General features: G+C 34.1%; 1 pseudogene; it reads right to left on the bottom strand.

The window, feature by feature from the left end:
- Positions 1–9,236: 9,236 nt before the first annotated feature.
- On the bottom strand, positions 9,237–11,947 carry LOC122229187 (annotated as a pseudogene).
- Between the last annotated feature and the right edge of the window lie 6,953 nt (positions 11,948–18,900).

Here is an 18,900-nt window from a genome sequence, read left to right on the forward strand (position 1 = left end):
TCATGTCCTTTTTGAACAATCATAGTAGATGTCTCTCACCTTTTAGCACCATTGCACTACTTTGGCTCAATTTATTTGGTCACTCAGAGTGATAGAACATATGAAAATATCTTGGTAAATTAAAGAGAGACCGATGGGGACTATTGATCATATGAGGAACATGGAGAGGCAGCACATGTTTATGACTTGCCAGGAAACCACTCATTGGGGAAACAGGATGAGTAGCAGGTATATGATCCCCACCCCCTGAGCTATTGCACTCTGGAGTGGCTCCCACAAATCTGGAAGGGCTTGATATCAGATTCCAGGAGCTGAGGAGGTGTGGAATTTTTTTTGAGATATGATTACTATACAGTGTTACATTGGTTTCAGGTATACAACATAATTATTCAATAATTCTTTATATTACTCAGTGCTCACGGAAAGTGTAGTCACCATCACTGAATATTATTACAGTATTTACCATACTCTTTATGCTGTACTTTTCATCCCATCACTGACTTATTTTATAGCTGTAAGTTTGTATCTCTTCGTCTTCTATGTCTATTTCACTCATCCCTCCTCCCCTCCCCTCACAACCTGTATTTTTTGTTGTTTTGTTTTTGTTTGTTTTTAGACTCCATATGTAAGAGAAATCGTATCTTATTTCTTTTGCTTAGCAAAATATTCTCTGTGTCCATTCACCATGTGGCAAATGGCAAAATTTCATCTTTTTATGGCTGAATAATATATGCCACATACTCTTGATCCATCCACCTATCAGTGGACACTTAGGTAGCTTCCATATTTTGGCTATTGTAAACAATGCTTTAATAAACAAAGGGGTGCATATATCCTTTCAAATTAGTATTTCCATATTCTTTGGGTAAATCTCCAGTAGAATTACTGAATCATATGGTATTTCTATTTTTAATTATTGTTTTGAATTACAGTGTGAGCAGGGGAATGGCAAAGGAAGAGACCGAGGGAATGAATCTCAAGCAGGCTCTACCTTCAGCACAGAGCCCCACATGGGGCTTGATCCCAGGACCCTGGGATCATGACCTGAGCCTAAATCAAAAGTCAGATGCTAAACCAACTGAGCCACCCAGGCATCCCTAATTTTTAAATTTTTGATGACCCTCCATTGTGTTTTCCACAATGACTGTGCTAATTTATATTCCCACTAATAGTGCACAGGGGTTCCTTTTTTTCATGTTCTCACCAACACTTGGTATTTCTTGTCTTTTTGATGATAGCCATTCTATTTCATGTGGTTTTGTGAGGTAGTATCTCATTGTGGTTTTGATTTGCATTTCCCTGATGATTATTGATGCTAAGCATCTTTTCATATGTCTTTTGGCCATCTTGATGTCGTCTTTGAAAAAATGTCTATTCAGGTCCTCTGCCTATTTTTAATCAGTTTTCTTTGTATTGTATAAAGTTCTTTACATGTTTTTGTTATTAACCTTTATTGGATATATAATTTGCAAATATTTTTAAGTATCTTTTCCAATTCACTAGGTTCCCTTTTCATTTTGTTAATGGTTTTTTGTGCTGTGCAAAAGATTTTTATTTCAGCATAGCTCCAAAAGTTTATTTCTGCTTTTCCCTTGCCTTAGGAGACATATCTAGAACAATGTTGCTAAGGCCAATGTCCAATAAATTATGTATTAAATTTTTAAAGTTTATTTATTTTTGAGAGAGAGTGTGTGTGCCCGTGGGAGCAGGGGAGGGTAAGAGAAAGAGGGAGAGAGAGAATCCCCAGCAGGCTCTGCACTGTCAGCACAGAACATGACATGGGCTTGATCTCATGGACTATGATATCTTGACCTGAGCAAAGTCAAGAGTTGGACACTTAACAGACTGAGGCACCCCAATGTCCAAGAAATTATTGCCTGTCTTTTCTTCTAGAGGTTTTATAGTCTCAGGTCTTAAATTTATATCTTTAATCTACTCTGAGTTCATTTTTGTGTGTGAAAGAAGGTGGTCCACTTTCATTGTTTTGCGTGTAGCTCCAGTTCCATTTATTGGAAAGACTGTGGTTTTTTATTTGCTGTTGTTGTTGCTTTTTTACCCATTTTATATTTTTGCCTCCCTTGCCCTAGATTAATCGACCATATATGCATGCATTTATTTCTGCAGTCTCCATCCTGTTCCATTGATCTATGTGTCGGTTTTTGTGCCAGTACCAGAGTGTTTTGATTCCTATAGCTTTTTAGTATATTTTGAAATCTGAGTTGTGCTACCTCCAGCTTTGTTCTGTTTTCTCAAGATTGCTTTGAATATTTTTTGAGTCTTTTGGTTCCACACAAACTTTAGGATTATTTGTTCTAGTTTTGTTAAAACTACTATTGGTATTTCAATAGGGATTGCATTGAATCTGTAGATTTCTTTGGTTTCAATAATACTCTTCCATGAGCATGGAATATTTTTCCATTTGTTTGTGTCACTTTTAATTTCTTTCATCAGTATTTTATAGTGTTCAGGTCTTTGACCCTCTTGTTCCTAAGTAATTTCTTCCTTTTCCTTTTCCTTTTATCATAAATGGCATTGTTTTATTTCTCTTTTTTGCTACTTCATTATGAGTATATAGACATGCAACAGATTTATGCATGTAACTTTTATGTACTGTGACTTTACTGAATTAATTTATCTGTTCTAGTAGATTTCTAGTGGAGTCTTTGGAGTTTTCTATATCATAGTACCATGTACTCTGCAAATAGTTAAAATATTAACTGTGGGTTTTTTTTTTTTATTTTTTAATATGTGAAATTTACTGTCAAATTGGTTTCCATACAACATCCAGTGCTCATCCCAAAAGGTGCCCTCCTCAATACCCATCACCCACCCTGCCCTCCCTCCCACCCCCCATCAACCCTCTTAACTGTGGGGTTTTTATAAATGGGCTTTATTTTGTTGAAGTTTGTTCCCTCTAAACCTATTTTGTTGAGAGTTTTTATCATGAATGAATGTACTTTGTTGAATGATTTCTCTGCAGTCTTGAGATGATCATATGTTTTTTTATCCTCTCTCTTGTTCATAAAATGTATCACATTTATTGATTTGTGAATATTGAACCACCCTTGCATACCTAAAATCCTACTTGATTATGGTGAATGATTTTTTAATGTTTTATGGAATTCATTTTGCAAATATTTTGGTGAGGATTTTTGTATCTATGTTCTTCAGTTATTGTCCAGTATTTTTTTTTTATTTCTTTGTTTTTTAGAGTGTCTTTTTCTGTTTTAGTTATTAGGGTAATGTTGGCCTTACAGAATTAGTTTGGAAGTCTTCCTTCCTCTTCTATTTTTCAGAATAGTTGAGAATAGGTATATTCTCTTATTTAAATATTTGGTAGAATTCACCCATGAAGCCATTTTCTCTTGAACTTCTGTTTGTTACTTTTTTTTCTTTTTCTTTTTCTTTTTTTTAATATTTCAAGTTCCTTACTATTGATCAGTCTATTCAAACTTTCTATTTGTTCCTGATTCAGTATTGGAAGTTTGGTTGTTTCTATGAATTTATCAATTTCTTCTAGACTGTCCAATTTGTTGGCATATAATGTTCCATAGTATCCTGTTAAAATTATTTGTTTTTCTGTGGTATCAGTTATTTCTTCTCCATTTATGACTTTATTCATCTGAGTTCACTTCATGCATCTGAGTCCTTGCCTCTACTTTGGTATGAATTGCTATAATTTAATTCACTGCCACCTTAGTTATTTTGGTAGGTGGTAGCATTCAGCTCCCCACCCCACCCCTGCTTTTTATAATATGATGTAGGGCCTGAAATACAAGCACTTTTGGATAGCTATAGGATATAGTAAGCCAGTGAAAGATTCATCACATCAACAATCATTGCTGGGGAAGCAAAGATCTCTTCATGATGCTGGGATTAGAGTTTTGGAGTTGACTAGGATACCAATTTCCAAGTATTGGGCGGGAATTTATTTCAATGGAGTGTTAGAGGAGGCCAACCCGTGAGAGTATAGACTTCAGGGGATCAGTCAATTCTAGAGGAAGCAGTTAAACAATGTAAATATCATTTAAAATGTTACCCTAAAAAACATTTTAACTGATCTTAAATATATATCCTAATTACATATCCTGGTAATATTGTAAGTCTTTGTGTTAGGGTTGCTTGAAATTTTATATTCTCCAAAAAAGTTTTCTAAATATATTGCAAAAATGCATAAAAGTTGTATTTCTGGCTCCTGTAAAAACTGGCAGTTTGTATAAAGATGGTTGTATGATGGAGAAATGAAAAAGAACTCCTATACTATACTGACAAAGCTTAAAAGAGAAAATAACATTTTCTGATACACTTAATTTAAAATTAAAGCCTTTCACTCTAGAAATAAATACGCTTTCAATTTTATTATGAATTTTATATCACTAAGGGAGGATAAGTTACAAAATTATATTATTACCATCTACAATTACTGAACTTTGATTTTAAAAAATATTATTAAAACAATTCCTATCCTATAACTTAAATAGTTCTTAATGTTTGTGTCATTCTTAATATAATCTCCAACAATTACACCTTGAACTTTTAACAAAATCTATATATAATTAAATCTATTTTTACATATACATTTCAAGCAGCACTATATTTCAGTGACATTCCCTGAAGGAACATAATTTTTAGTACCTTAGCATAAATCAAAACTGCCATAGAAGCAGCACTGGTCATTACCTCAAATATTTAATAACTCCAGGAAGAAAGAAAGGATGTGACTAAAATGTTGAGTTCAAGGGGGAATGGCCATTTTTAAACATATATGCTTTCTTTTTTAAACATTGAGTATCTTATTATAGTATCTTATTAACCCTTAATGTCCTTCCATGAAATGCTAGACATACTTAGAATCAGAAAGAGTCAATATTTATGGGCCTGAAAATTTTTATCTCTATAGAAAATATGCAGACAAGTCATAAAATAGCAGTTTCTTTGTTTAGCAACCCCCTGTCCACATGAGCAGGGAGTTCACAGGCTAGACTCCTGTCACCCCAGGACGATGAGTCAGGACATCAAGCCAATAGGCTTGGTGCCCACTGTCCTGAAAGAACAGCAGCCATGAATCCACCAAGTTCCCATCTCTGCTGTTATGAAAGAAGAATTAATCCTATTTCTTTCAAAAGTCATGCCCTCCATCTGCTCTTTGGATTCTATTTTTTATCTTCTTCCTGGAAAATTTATCTTAACAATCATATTCATCTTTCTTATGCATTCTATCAGTCTCTGTACATTGTCGGTCTCATTGACCTACAGAAATGCTCACATCTCTTCAATTTTAGGGGAAAAAGCAAACTACACCCCCAAACACATGATTACAAGTTCTGCTCTGGAGTTGTCTCATTCTCACTTTAGCGTAATAACCATACTTTCTGCAAGTTCTGTAGAAGTTCAGTCTCCATTTCCTCTGCTCCAAGGATACACAGACTTCCTTAAGTAGATCAAATGCACTATGGCTTCCTCACATCACAGGATTTTTTGTCCTAATTTTCCCTCTGAAATGCTTCCAGTTGCACACTGTCCACTGGCACTTAACCCAGTCAAATGCCATTCATTCTTTAGATATCAACTCAAGCATCGCTTTCTCAGAAACTTTTTAAACAATTTGTAATATACCCTCATCTAATTGTATTTTTGTTTTTGTTTTTTTTTCACTCTGGAATCACCATTTCATCAGTGTGCCATTTTGATCACTCACTGTCTTCTTTCCTAATAGCAGGAAGATCCATCAGAACAAAGGGCTGTTTCTGTTTCTATGTATCTGGAATCTTCAGTGCTAAACATAACTGGCACATAGTAGGCCCTCAGATATTACTGAATAAGTAGTTTCAGGTTCGAGTCAGTGAGTCAGAGATGATTAATTTGGTTAATTTATGCAAATCTGGCATTCTTCCAAGGACGTATCAACAAAATTTGAAGATTGCACACTAGGAAGTTTTAAAGCAGTCTTGCAAATGCGAGAGAGATTATTAATCTCAAACCAAACATCTTCACTGCACTTTGGGGAATGATAAAACACACCAAAAAAGAAAAACCTCTTAAAATTTCAGTGGAATAGCATGCATTTTTAATGCATGGGTTTTGTTCATCTTTGAAAGTAGAAATACACTATGTATTAGATTTCTGGAAACTTAATTTGCACACTACTATAATATGCAGGATTTTATGTAAAGTAACCTGGAAGAGGTAATGGAATATAAATCCTGAAGAGCATACTATGAGTCACTGAAATTACATCTAACTTTTCAATGAAAAGATTTTTACCAAATCCATGGCAATGTCATAATTGTTATTGACATTTTTATATTTTTTCCTAATTCATATTGCACAGAAATCTATAATCTGGAACATTGTAAAAATGGCTCAAAATTGTAGTCCTACAAACAGAATTTTACCTAAAAGGCATGTTTTTACAAGGAGTATATTTTTATTCTGAAAAAAAAAAAAAACAATATCCAAATTTAAAGGGAAAACTTAAAATTAGTTGCTATTGTTTGTTCTAAATTGTAAATAAAAATATATAACTATATATATGTGCATATATATGTATGTATGAAATCAAATGGTATAATTTTATATTAAAAGACCCTCTATTTAAAAAAAATAGAGATACATTCAAAAGATTTAAATTCACAAAAGCCTTGAGAATGGACACTAAATCTATCAATACAACATAGCCAGTGCTTTGATGGCCAGTGCTTAACAGACTCTGAAATGTCACTGAATTGATAGGTTTTATATTTCCATTCTGTATTTGAGCAATTTCTCCCAACTTCATTTGCCATCCTGCTTCTTTTTGTTGATAATCAGGATATCTTCCAGTAAAACATACTTTCTTTGGGGACTAATCAAAACCCTAAGTCAGGGTGCCAGAGACTGATAAGCATGTGATGCTTCGTTCTCATTGCTAACCCTGCAGAAATAGACAATATAGAGGAGGCAAATGAGAGGATACTGAACCTTAAATGAGCTATTTCAAGCTATTGTTTTCCAACAGACCCTTCAGAGCACATCTTGTTATAATATTCCTGATGAGATATTCCAGCTTATTAGACAGCCAACTGTTATAGCAGTAATGTGGCCTCATTTAACAATATTAAACCCAAATGGCTATCAGTGTTCAGAGTTCCGCTTTGTCACAGTAATAACCTTTATTTCACATTCTCATATTTTCTCATTGGCAATAGCCTGAAGAATTAATTTGGAGTTTCTCTGATAACATACAAAGTTGAATATCTTCCTTGTACCCACTGAGATATAGAGGAGGAATACAGTATTGTGAGAATAGAGAATGAGTCAAATCTCTTATTTGACTCAAAGCTGCATTACCCACTATCAAATAATTATTTCCGATTGTGGAATATTGTGACTAAATTCATTCTGGTACTAATTATGAGGTTAAAAAACATCTTTTCTTAAAAATAACGTGAAAATTTTGATTTCAACTAGATGTTTTTAGCAAATACTTGGAGCACATTAAGTTAGAGCCTAAAATAAATATGCAAGTTAAATTAAAACAAAAAATAAAAGTAAAATAAGTGATATAAAAATGTAGTAGTCAAATGTCCAAATCAAATGTCCAAATATAGCAATCTGCTTTTTTCTGTCAAGGAAAACCATAAACTCTAAATATATCTGTAATAAATACATTATAATTCAAGATGACTATTTAAATTATTTTATGAGGTAGAAAACACATGAGTGGTCAAGAGGGGCAGAGAAAGAGAGGGAGAGAATCTTAAGCAGGCTCCACACTCTGCACAGAGTCAGAGGTGGGGCTCGATCCTGCAGCCCTGGGACCAGCAAGGTTAGATGCTCAAGCAACTGAGCCACCCAGGTGCCTTCAAGATAACTTTTTTTTAAAGCCATCTTTGTGCTTGAGAAGTGCAATGTGAAATTATTGCCACCAGTATTACATAGTTAAACATTCATTAAACCAACATTGCTGTTTGGCATCGTTTGATAAATATATGGAAACAATTCTAAGTTCTCCTCACTGACGACATAACAATAGTCACAAAACGTTGAAGCACGTTCTCCCCTAAAGCTGACATTGATGATGTGCAGCAAACAAGCACATAATACAAGGAACATTCATACTGAGCTATAACCTACATTTCCTCTTGGATCAGATTTGCAGGTTTTGTCTCAGTTACAGATGACAACAGCAGACTGCCCGTATGATGTGACAGTGATGGTTAAATGCCAAAACTCATTCTAGATCATTTATATGTTTTCACATGTAAGCCTCACTTAATTTTTTTAAGGAAATTATTAAGATCCACATTATACAGTTTTCCCAAGTTCATCAAAGCTGATTGCTTGGTTCTAACCCCCATCAGCTGATTTCAAGAAGCATTTCCCCTATTATGTAATATGCAGCCAAAATAACTATAACAGTAACTCTTATTTCCCTCTCTCTAATCCCTATATGTACCCTTATGTCAAGTTGTCTTATTAATCAATAATTAATGAATTTTCTTTAAAAGTCACAAAGATGATGACATCTAGACAAAATATATTGACCTATTCGACTGAGTCCAGCAGACAGCCAATTCTTTAGCTTTTTTCTCTCAAATAGAAAACAATTCTAGGGAGAGCCCAGCCAGTCCCAGTTATATGTATGTAAAAGTAGATTATGAAGAAATAATATGTTTATTTTTATAATTTTTTATTTTTTAAATGTTTATTTTTGAGAAAGAGACAGAGTGAAAGAGGGGGAGGGGCAGAGAGAGAGGGAGACACAGAATCCGAAGCAGGCTCTGAGCTGTCAGCATAGAGCCCAACATGGTGCTTGAACCCACGAACTGTGAGATCATGACCTGAGCCGAAGCTGGATGGTTAACCAGCTAAGCCACCCAGGTGCCCATATTTTTATAATTTTTTAAAATTTAATTTATTTTGAGAGAGAGAAGGAGAGAGAGAATCCCAAGTAGGCTCTGCACTGTCAGCACAGAGACTGATGCAGGGCTCAAACTCATGCATCAAACTGTGAGATCATGACCTGTGCCAAAATCAGGAGTCTGAAGCTTAACAGGCTGAGTCACCCAGACACCCTTACATTTATAATTTAGTAAACAAAGTGATTATTGGCATTGCAGTATTTTCACAGGTAGTGAGTAGAATCTCACATGATATGTATATATATATATATATATATATATATATATATATATATATATATATACATATATATATATTTATCTATCTTTATTTTTTAACTTTCCAAATACTATTTATTTCACTGAAACCTGGAGCCAGGGCAAGGGTGTGTGAATGTCTGGTAAACCACACCTATGCCTGTTGACAACAGTAACCTCGAAGACCAGTGTGCTGAGGGCTAGCAGCCCTTTTACCACTGCTCCAGATAGCAGTGCTGTCCAGCTGTCCAGGGAACAGAGGTGGACAAAGGTCTCCATGACAAAGCCCTTATAGACACTAAGGAACATCTGTAGGAGCACTGCTCACAGAAAACTGTGGTATAGGTCATAGCGTGTTATCACCCAGACCTGGGCAGATGCGACGATGTAGTGGGCCAAACTGATTTTGGAGTCAGTGCTCATATGGGTACATTTCCAGCTAAACCCCAAGCCCGGGGCTCCAACCCAGAAGGGAGCGCAGTGGGACGTAATGAGCTTGGAGATGGTCTAGCCTGGGGCAGCCGCCGTGATCTTGTATTCCCCCTTGCCTGCATTCTGTGACATCTCAAGGTTTAGGTCTGTCAGGTCTGTCACATCCACACTGGCCTTGGTCAACTCCCCAATAAAGTCATAGATGCCACCTTCCTAGGTGGGAACAAAACGTAGCCAGGAAAGCCATCTTGCAGAGCTGCATGAGGAGGTGGGTGACCCCAGGCTGCACACACTTTCAGGAGGTGTTGTACTCGGACAGCCTGCTGTACTTGTAAGTGAGGAAGTAGGGGAAGTAGGCCAGGGTGAAGCAGTTCCTGAACTGAACAGGGCCATGATGCTGGCCACCTGGGCCCAGCCAAGTAGGGGTCTCTGGCTCTGTTGGCCTGTGGCCCTGGGCCCGAGCCCACCTGCGTCCCAGGCAACCCACCTGGTCTTCTTCATGTGAGTCATTTAATGTACACTGTTCCAGAAGCCAGGCATTCTTACTCCTACCTACATGAGAGTCTAGACACAGTTTGCATGAATATTTAATAAAACCATTGCTGATTTAAAAAAAATTGTTATAATCACGTGCTTCTTTAAGAGAAGATGAACAATAGCAATGTATGCAAAAGTGAATTTTGACAAATATAATAAAACATTTTAAAGTTATATAGAATTTTAATTTGAAAGAGTTTATAAGACTAAATAGTACCATAATTTTTAAAGCTGATTGGGAATCAGAACTCTTAAGAATCATTAAAATTTGGGGGTGCCTTGGTGGCTCAGTTAGTGAAGCGTCCAACTTGGGCTGAGGTCATGGTCTCCCAGTTCTGTGAGTTTGAGACCCATGGGGGTCTGTGCGGAGAGTGCAGAGCTCAGAGCCTGCTTAGAATCCTGTGTCTGCCCCTCACCCACTCACATTCTGTCTCTCTCTGAAAAATAAACTTAAAAAAATTTAAAGAATCATTTAAAAATCTGGAGTGCAGTCCAGGAATTACATTTTTAAAAATTGTTCTGATCATTTTTTAATATATAACTGGTCCCCTTGAATAGCATTTGGAAACCTCTGAAGTTTCAGTGTCTAAGTTTATATGTAGCAAAATAATTTTCTGTTATTATGTATAAAGTATCAAATATTTTTGACTATTCAAAGTTTTTAAAATTACACAAAATCTGTCTAGATTTTAACAGGGATTATATAGAATCACTTTAATCTGTTATATTTTATTGACTTTATCTTCTCTTTTGCAATATATACCACAGTATCCCTAAGTAAATCTTAAAAAGTAAAATCAATGAATTGAATTTTAGAAAAAAAAAATCTAATACTATAATTACAAACATTTTTGGAAAGATTAAGAAGAAGCAAATAATTTTGTGTGAAAGGGTATGGCTGTATTTAATTTAGTGTTAGATATCTAAAATAATAATTAACAGGTTTTTTAAATGAAAAATTCTATGTTCATGTATCTAAAAGTTTATAGCACATAGGAGTTTCATTAATGTGTGAGTAAAACAATAAGTGACTGGATAAAGTATAAAAATTCATGGATTAATGTGATTACCCGTCATCAAGGAAAATGCTAGAGGTGATGATGTATGTTTTTTTTTTTTTTTAATCATTCCAGAAATGGTAATTAGAAGATTTGGTAATGAGTTCTTTTTGCCAAATGCACATATTTTGTGTTACTCTTAGTTAGGAATTGAAAATTGAACAGTTATGAATGATAAGAAATCTTATCCAAATGGCAAATTATCCCATGTGCAATAAGTAGTTAAGCATCTTTTTAAACATTTTAATGTCCTCATGGCGGCCTCTGATAAATAATATCTTTAAAAGAAACCATAAAAAATTCAATTTTCTTCCATTTCTCGTATATTGCCGGTTTTATCAGATATTAATATCATGACCTATATAATCATTTTAAAAAATAGATCTTTGAATTTTTGTTTAACTTCCTATTGTCTAATATTTGAATTAAACAAATAAACATCAAGCATATGTTGTTATGCTTTATACTGTGACAGATTGTGGGGGAACTATGGAATCTAAGGCAATTCTTTTAGAGACTCCTGGGTGTTAATAAAATAACATTACACTGAACCCAAAGTTAAGAATTATTTTTTTAGTAAAAGTTACTGGTTCTCATTAGCTAGAGCTGATTCTAATGCCAAGAATTATACTGACCTCTCGTCTAAGCTGAAACAGTGCTATTAATCCCTAGATTAGTGACATTGCCTTAATATGATTAACTGTCGAATTAGTTTAGGGACTAGCCATTTTCACCTTTGCAATGTTTTTCTCTAACACTCTCTCCGGTTTTCACCGGCATGGGCATCACAGAAAGCATTGCCTGTCTTCAATAAAGTAACTGTGAAATAAACATTTGAACCAGAAAGCTTTCTATTGACCCAGAGATATAAGATTAATCCTCCATAGAATAATGTACTTAGAGCCGACCAGAATGTAATGTTGTCAAAAAGAAGAGAGTAAAGACATCAACACAAAACAAACTTTATTTGCCTTCAGCTATGGATTCATACATATGAAAAACAGAGACAATGTTTTCATGGAATATGTTCCAGGTTTTTTATATACCAAGTAAAATATTAAAAACAGCCCTGTTTTATAGCATCCCTAGACAATTATGTGTCTCATATAAAGATGATTATTTTATCACAGAATTTAAAAGAAACACATTTGTTTGGTAATTTACAGATATTTGCACAAGATAAAAAATAGACTTCTTTAGTCAGTTTTCAGCTTTCAAAATAGAAGATATTTGTTTTCTTTACTACGTAATTCTTTCAGTACTGAATTGGTTATATAAAACATTCACCTGTATATCCATGAAGTAAAACACATATGCATTATTGCCCCAATAGCTCAGAATTGAGACCGGAGTAGCAATTTTTGTCTCTGAAGGAATTTGAAAGCACATGTGATTCCCTTTATTCCCATGTAAAGCAGTTCATAACACCTCACTGATACATTTAATTGTTCATGCTTATCAATTTTGTTTTGATTCAGTGACCTTCCATTTTTGAATCTGAAGGACTTTGTGTTCTAAAAGAAAGTTGGAAAGTGAAAACATACAACAAAAGTTGTCATTCTCTACAAGCATTAGGTGAACCTTTTTCTCTCTGAAACAAATGTAACAACATGTATTTCTTCATGCAGCTGCCAAACTGAACCATGATGTGGCCAATTCATTCTTTTCAGCTGTCTTCATGATGGATCCACAGGCTTTGTCGTTTCTAAGCTGGCATTTTTTTTTACCTACGAAAGTTGGACATTCCGGGTAACTCATATAAAATCTTCCTGTTTACTGACCTAGTTAAATGACATGCTTCCCTTTGTAGAAACAAATGATAATCCCTCTTCCACACACGGAAACACATACCTTAACAAACCTGTCAATCAGTAGAGCTGAAGGATTCTAAACTGTCTTTTATACTTAACTAGAAAAAGGCAATAACACAAATAAAAGATTCTTTGTTTTTTTAGACATTGGACATCTTGTCAATTCAAGTACTGTCAAGAATTAAGAAGATAAATCACCTGATTTAAAAGTACAAAAACAAAAGTTAAAAACATAAGAGACCAAAGAGATATAAGCAGTAGATGTTAACATTTACGTAGACGATCTGAGTGGTAGTTTTGCATGCCTTGTAAGCAAGCATTTGGTTGCATATTTGTTAAGGGGAAGTTTACTGTCAACACCTAAATTCTACAACTTCATCCTCTTTTTAAAAGCTAGCATCACTGTTCTCATTCTGATGCTGAATGCATTGAAAGGCCAGGCCTCATCAGTTCTAAAGAGTGCTCTGTGGTTTATACCCTATACACTGAGCACAAAACATCACTGCACTTAAACTGTCCACTTACATTGCTTCCAGATGATCTGCTTTCCATTTATTCATGAATGAAAAGTTGCCATTCTTTGTTTTACTACATGTTATTATCACAAAATAGTTCAGGTTTTTTTCCTGTTTCTCTATTTGTCTTTTATACTTGAGCTGTCTTCCATGGATTTAAAACATTCAAAACTACAGTTATAGAAGTTTTATGGAACTAATCTTTATGTTATGATTAGGAACATAAAGATTAGGAACTAATTTTTATGTTATGACAAAAACAAGTACTATGGACAATGTTGTAGCTATCTAAGGTTACGTGCACTATTCACTTCTACGTGAGTAAATATTATGATGAAAGGCATTAAATGTTTATTAAATAAGTGGATGTTTTTTATTTCATCTGACTTTGAATTCTAAATTGCTATTGAGTAATGCATCTTAATCATCAAAACAGTAATTCACAATAGCTTACTTTATATTTAGTAACACAGGATTTTTTTAAAAAACTGTTAACATTTTATTTATTTTTGAGAGAGAGAGAGTGCAGGGAAGGGCAGAGAGAGAGGGGGACAAAGGATCTGAAGAAGGCTCCATGGCGACAACAGCAAGCCCAATGCGGGGCTTGAATTCCCAAACAGGGAAATCATTACCTGGGCCGAATTTGGACACTCAACCGACCGAGCCACCCAAGCACCCCAACACAGGATTTCTAATGATTGGTTCCTGCACTCTACGTCTATGTGGACAGTAGCAGTGACTGATATTTGGGGCCATTTAACACAACAAAATGTACATGAACTAGAAATGGCAGAGAAGACTGGCTTGGGGGTATTTCAGTGGCTACCAAACATTCAGAAGCATATGACCCAGATGCTGATTTTCTGAGGGTATTTTACCTGCCTTGTGAATGTTGTATTTCATTTGTAGTTTTTTACTGTTTTAGCCATCATATGAGATCACCAGTTTCATAATGATAGTTTGGTATTCTAATTGTGTATTTTCTATATTGTCAGTATTTTAGTAAGTGCATATTGGGTCCACAGTAGGAAGATTATAGATATGCATCCAACATGAAAATTCCAGAAACCTTGCCAAGAAGTGTGTGCACGTGTGTATGTGTGTGTGTATAGCTGTTTCCCAAGGAAACGTGTCATACAGACTAAGCATCTTAGAGTTTGGGCATTTACTTTTAGAATATTAAAATTCATAGAAAGCCTAAGTCATTTATATGTAGACGTGGATTTATATGGTTTGATAATTCAAATTGGACTTAATTGTTTTTGAACTAAATTTTCTCTGCTAATAATGCAATTCCCTACGTAGGACATTTCAAGTATATTCCATAAAGTACAGTAACACTAAACATTAGTTTTTTTAATGGACAGTTGTGTCTCTAAAAATGTCTATAGTATTGTCAACTTGGAAAAACAAAGCTGTGTAAATTAAAAGATGATAAAATATGGTTCATGTTTTATTTATATCATCAATCTTCTATAGAGTAGGATACCATATAATTGTCTTTTATGAGTTACTTTGTTTTCTTACAAAATATTTTGTCAAAAGTGTTTAGATTTAGCAATTTTAGATTTCTAACAGAGTCGGCTATATTAGAATATTTCAGCGTAGCTCTTTTTCTTCTGACAAGCCAGCAGAATTTTAAGATATTTTCAATTTGAAAGGTCAGACATGGACATGTTCTGGCATAGAATTTCATTCAACTATAATGCCTCTTTCTCTCACATGATGGACTTTTTAAATCAAAATAAATAAATAAAAAGACACTGAATTTTTAAGTCTTAAAGTTACTGTTTAATTTTTATATGGAAATATCATAAGCAGATTATGGTAAAGTTTAGTCATTCTGATTTCTCTTTTAACCTCATGGGTTTAATTTTAATAGACTCTCATTTGTAATAGGTAGGAGTATCACTGCTTGCCTATGTCATTTGCATTCTGTATACCATTGAAATACAAAAGGCGATACAATAACTTTAAATTGTAATTAATCTACCACTGTGCATTCATATATAAAGAATATGGCTGTTTAAATAAGCCTAATAACTGTCACCATACATAGTTACAATTTTTTAACTGTGTTGAGAGATTTTAAGACCTACTCACTTAGCCACTTTAAAATATGTAATAGAGTATTATTTTCTGTAGTCACCATGCTATATATTACATCACCATGCCTTATTTATTCTAAAACTGAAAGTTTGTACCTTTTGACCCCCTTCATCAATTTGGCCACCCAACCTCTGCTTCTGGCAACCACCAGTCATCTATTCTATTATGAGCTAGGTTTATTTTTGTTGCTTTTAGATTCCACATATAAGTGAAAACATGGTATTTGTCTTTCTCCAATTTATTTCAATCAGCATAATGCACTCAAGGTTTTGATTTGTATTTCCCTGAGGAGTAGTAATATTGAGGATCTTTTCATGTGTCCTTTGGCCATCCTCTTTGGAAAGACGTCTATTCAGGCCTTCTAACCGTTTATTAATCTGATATTTTTGTTGGTGTTGAGTTGTACCAGTTCTTTATTTTGGATATTAACTCTTTATCAGATATATAACTTACAAATACCTTCTCCCATCACTGGGTTGCCTTCCTGCTTTGTAGATAGTTTCCTTTGCTGTGCAAAAGCTTTTTTATTTTAGTGTAGTCCCAATAGTTTATTTCTGATTTCCCTTTGCCTTAGGAGACATATCCATACTTATGATGCTAAGGCCAATGTCCAAGAGATGACTGCCTATGTTTTTTTTTTCCTATGAGTTTTATGATTTCAGGTCTCAAATTTGGATCTTTAATCCATTTTTGAGTTCATTTTTGTGTATGGTGGAAGGAAGTGGTCCATTTTATTCTTTTGTATGTAGCTAATTTTCGTAGCACCATTTATTGAGAAGACCGTCTTTTCTCCTTCGTATATTCTTGCTTCCTTTGTCATGGATGAATTATAACCACATAAGCATGGGTTTATTCCTGGGCTCACTATCCTTTTCTGTTGATCTATATGTCTGTTTTTGTTCCAGGACCATACTGTTTTTACTCTTATAGCTTTGTAGTATATCTAGAAATCTGAGATTGTAATATCTCCAGCTTTGTTCTTCTTTCTCAAGATTGCTTTGGCTATACAAATTTTAGGATTATTTGTTCTACTTCTGTGAACACTGCTGTTGGTATTTTGATAAGGATAGCATTGAAGCTGTAGATTGCTTTGAATAGCATGGACATTTTAACAATATTCTTCCAATCCATACAGTTTAATATTTTATAGTTTTCATAGTATATATTTTCACCTATTTGGTTAAGCTTATTCCTAAATATTTTCTTCTTTTTGATGTAATTGTAAATGGGATTATTTTCATAATTTCTCTGCTACTTTGGGAATGCCACAGATTTCTGTGTGTTAATTTTATATCCTACAACATTATGGAACTTATCAGTTCTATCATTTTCTTGGTGGAGTCTTTAGGGTTTTCTATACATAGTATCATGCTATCTGCAAATAATTAGTTTAGTTTTTCCTTACCAATTATTTCTCTTCTTTTTGTCTGATGCTACAACCAAGACTTTCAATACTATGTTCAATAATAGTGGTGAGAGTGGGCATTCTTGTTTTGTTGATCTTAAAAATGTTTCAATCTTTGACCATTGAGTATGATATTAGCTATGGGTTTTTTATGTATTGCCTCAATTATATTGAGGAATTTTTTCTCTAAACCTGTTTTGTTGACAGTTTTTATCATGAATGGTTGTTGTATTTTACCAACTGCTTTCTTTGCACCTATTGAAATCATAGGTTTTTTTATCCTTTCTCTAGTTAATGTGATGTATCACACTGTTTTGTGACTATTGAACTACACTTGCATACCTGAAATAAATCCTACTAAGTGGAACATAGTGGATTTTTTTTTTTTTAGTATATTGTTGAACTCAGTTTACTAACATTTTGTTGAGAATTTTTGCATCTATTTATGAGAGATATTGGCCTGTAGGGTTTTTTGTTTTTGTTGTTGTTGGTGTTGTTTGCTTTGGTTTGACTTGGTGGGATTTTGTTTTTTGGTGGTGTTGGTTTAGTGTCTTTGTTTTTGGCATCAGGATAATGTTAACCTTGTAGAATTAATTTGTAAATTTCCCTTTTTCTTCTATATTTTGAAATAATTTGAGAAGAATACATATACACTCTTCTTTTGATGTTTGGTAGAATTCATCTGTGAAACCATCTGGTCCTGGAATTTTGTGTATTGGGAGTTTTTTTTTTTTTTTTTTTTTTTTTTTTTTTTTTAATTAGTGACTCAATTTCATTGCTGGTAATTGTTCAAATTTTCTGCTTCTATTTTTTCCTGATTTGGCTTATAATGCATTCTAGTATTCTCTTATAATCCTTTCTCTGTGGTATCAGTTGTTATGTATCTTCAATTTTTTTATTGTATTCATTTGAGTACTCTTTTTTTCTTGATGAGTCTGGCTAAGGGTTTATTCACATTGTTTATCTTTTCAAAGAAACAACTCTCCATTTCATTGATCCTTTCAGCTTTAAATCTCTATTTCATTTATTTCTTCTCTAGTCCTTTATTATTCCCTTCTACTAGTTTTGGGATTTATTTGTTCTTCTTTCTCTAGCTCTTTTAGGTATAAGGTTAGGATGTTTGATATTTTTCTTTTCTCTTAAGGTATGCCTGTATCATTGGCAACTGCCCTCTGAGAACTGCTTTTGCTGCATCACAAAGATCTCAGACTATTGGTTTCATTTTTATTTGTCTCCTAGTATTATTTGATTTCCTCTTTGATTTCTTATTGACCAATTCATTGTTTACTAGCATGTCATTTAGCTTTCATGTATTTGTGTTCTTTCCATATTTTTTCTTGTGATCTCTAGTTTCAAGCATTGCAGTTCGAAAAGATGCTTCATAACTATTTCATTCTTCTCAAATTAAGAATTGTTTTGTGGCCTAATATGTGCTCTACTGTGGAGAACGTTCCATGTGCACTTGAAACAAATGTCCATTCTGCTTTTTTTGAAAGGAATTTTCTGTACAGATCTGCTAAATTTGTCTGGTCTAATGCCTCATTCAAAGCCACTGCTTCCTTGTCTACTCTACCTGGATGATCTATCCATTGATAAAATTGAGATGTAAACATCCTCTACTATTACTATATTACTGGCAATTTACCCCTTGATGTCTGTTAATATTTGCTTTGTCTATTTAGGTGCTTCTATACTTGGGTGTATAGATGTTTACAATTTTTGTATTCTCTTATGGATGGTTCCCTTTATCATTATATAGTGCCTTTCTTTGTCTTTTGCTAGAGTCTTTGTTTTGAAGTTTCTTTTGTCTCATATAAGTATTGGTACCCTGGTTTGGTTTTTGTTTGTTTCTCCATTTGCATGTTATGTTTTCCATCTCTTTCAGTCTGTGTG

This window comes from Panthera leo, chromosome A1 (genome assembly GCF_018350215.1).
Source record: "Panthera leo isolate Ple1 chromosome A1, P.leo_Ple1_pat1.1, whole genome shotgun sequence".
NCBI lineage: Eukaryota > Metazoa > Chordata > Mammalia > Carnivora > Felidae > Panthera > Panthera leo.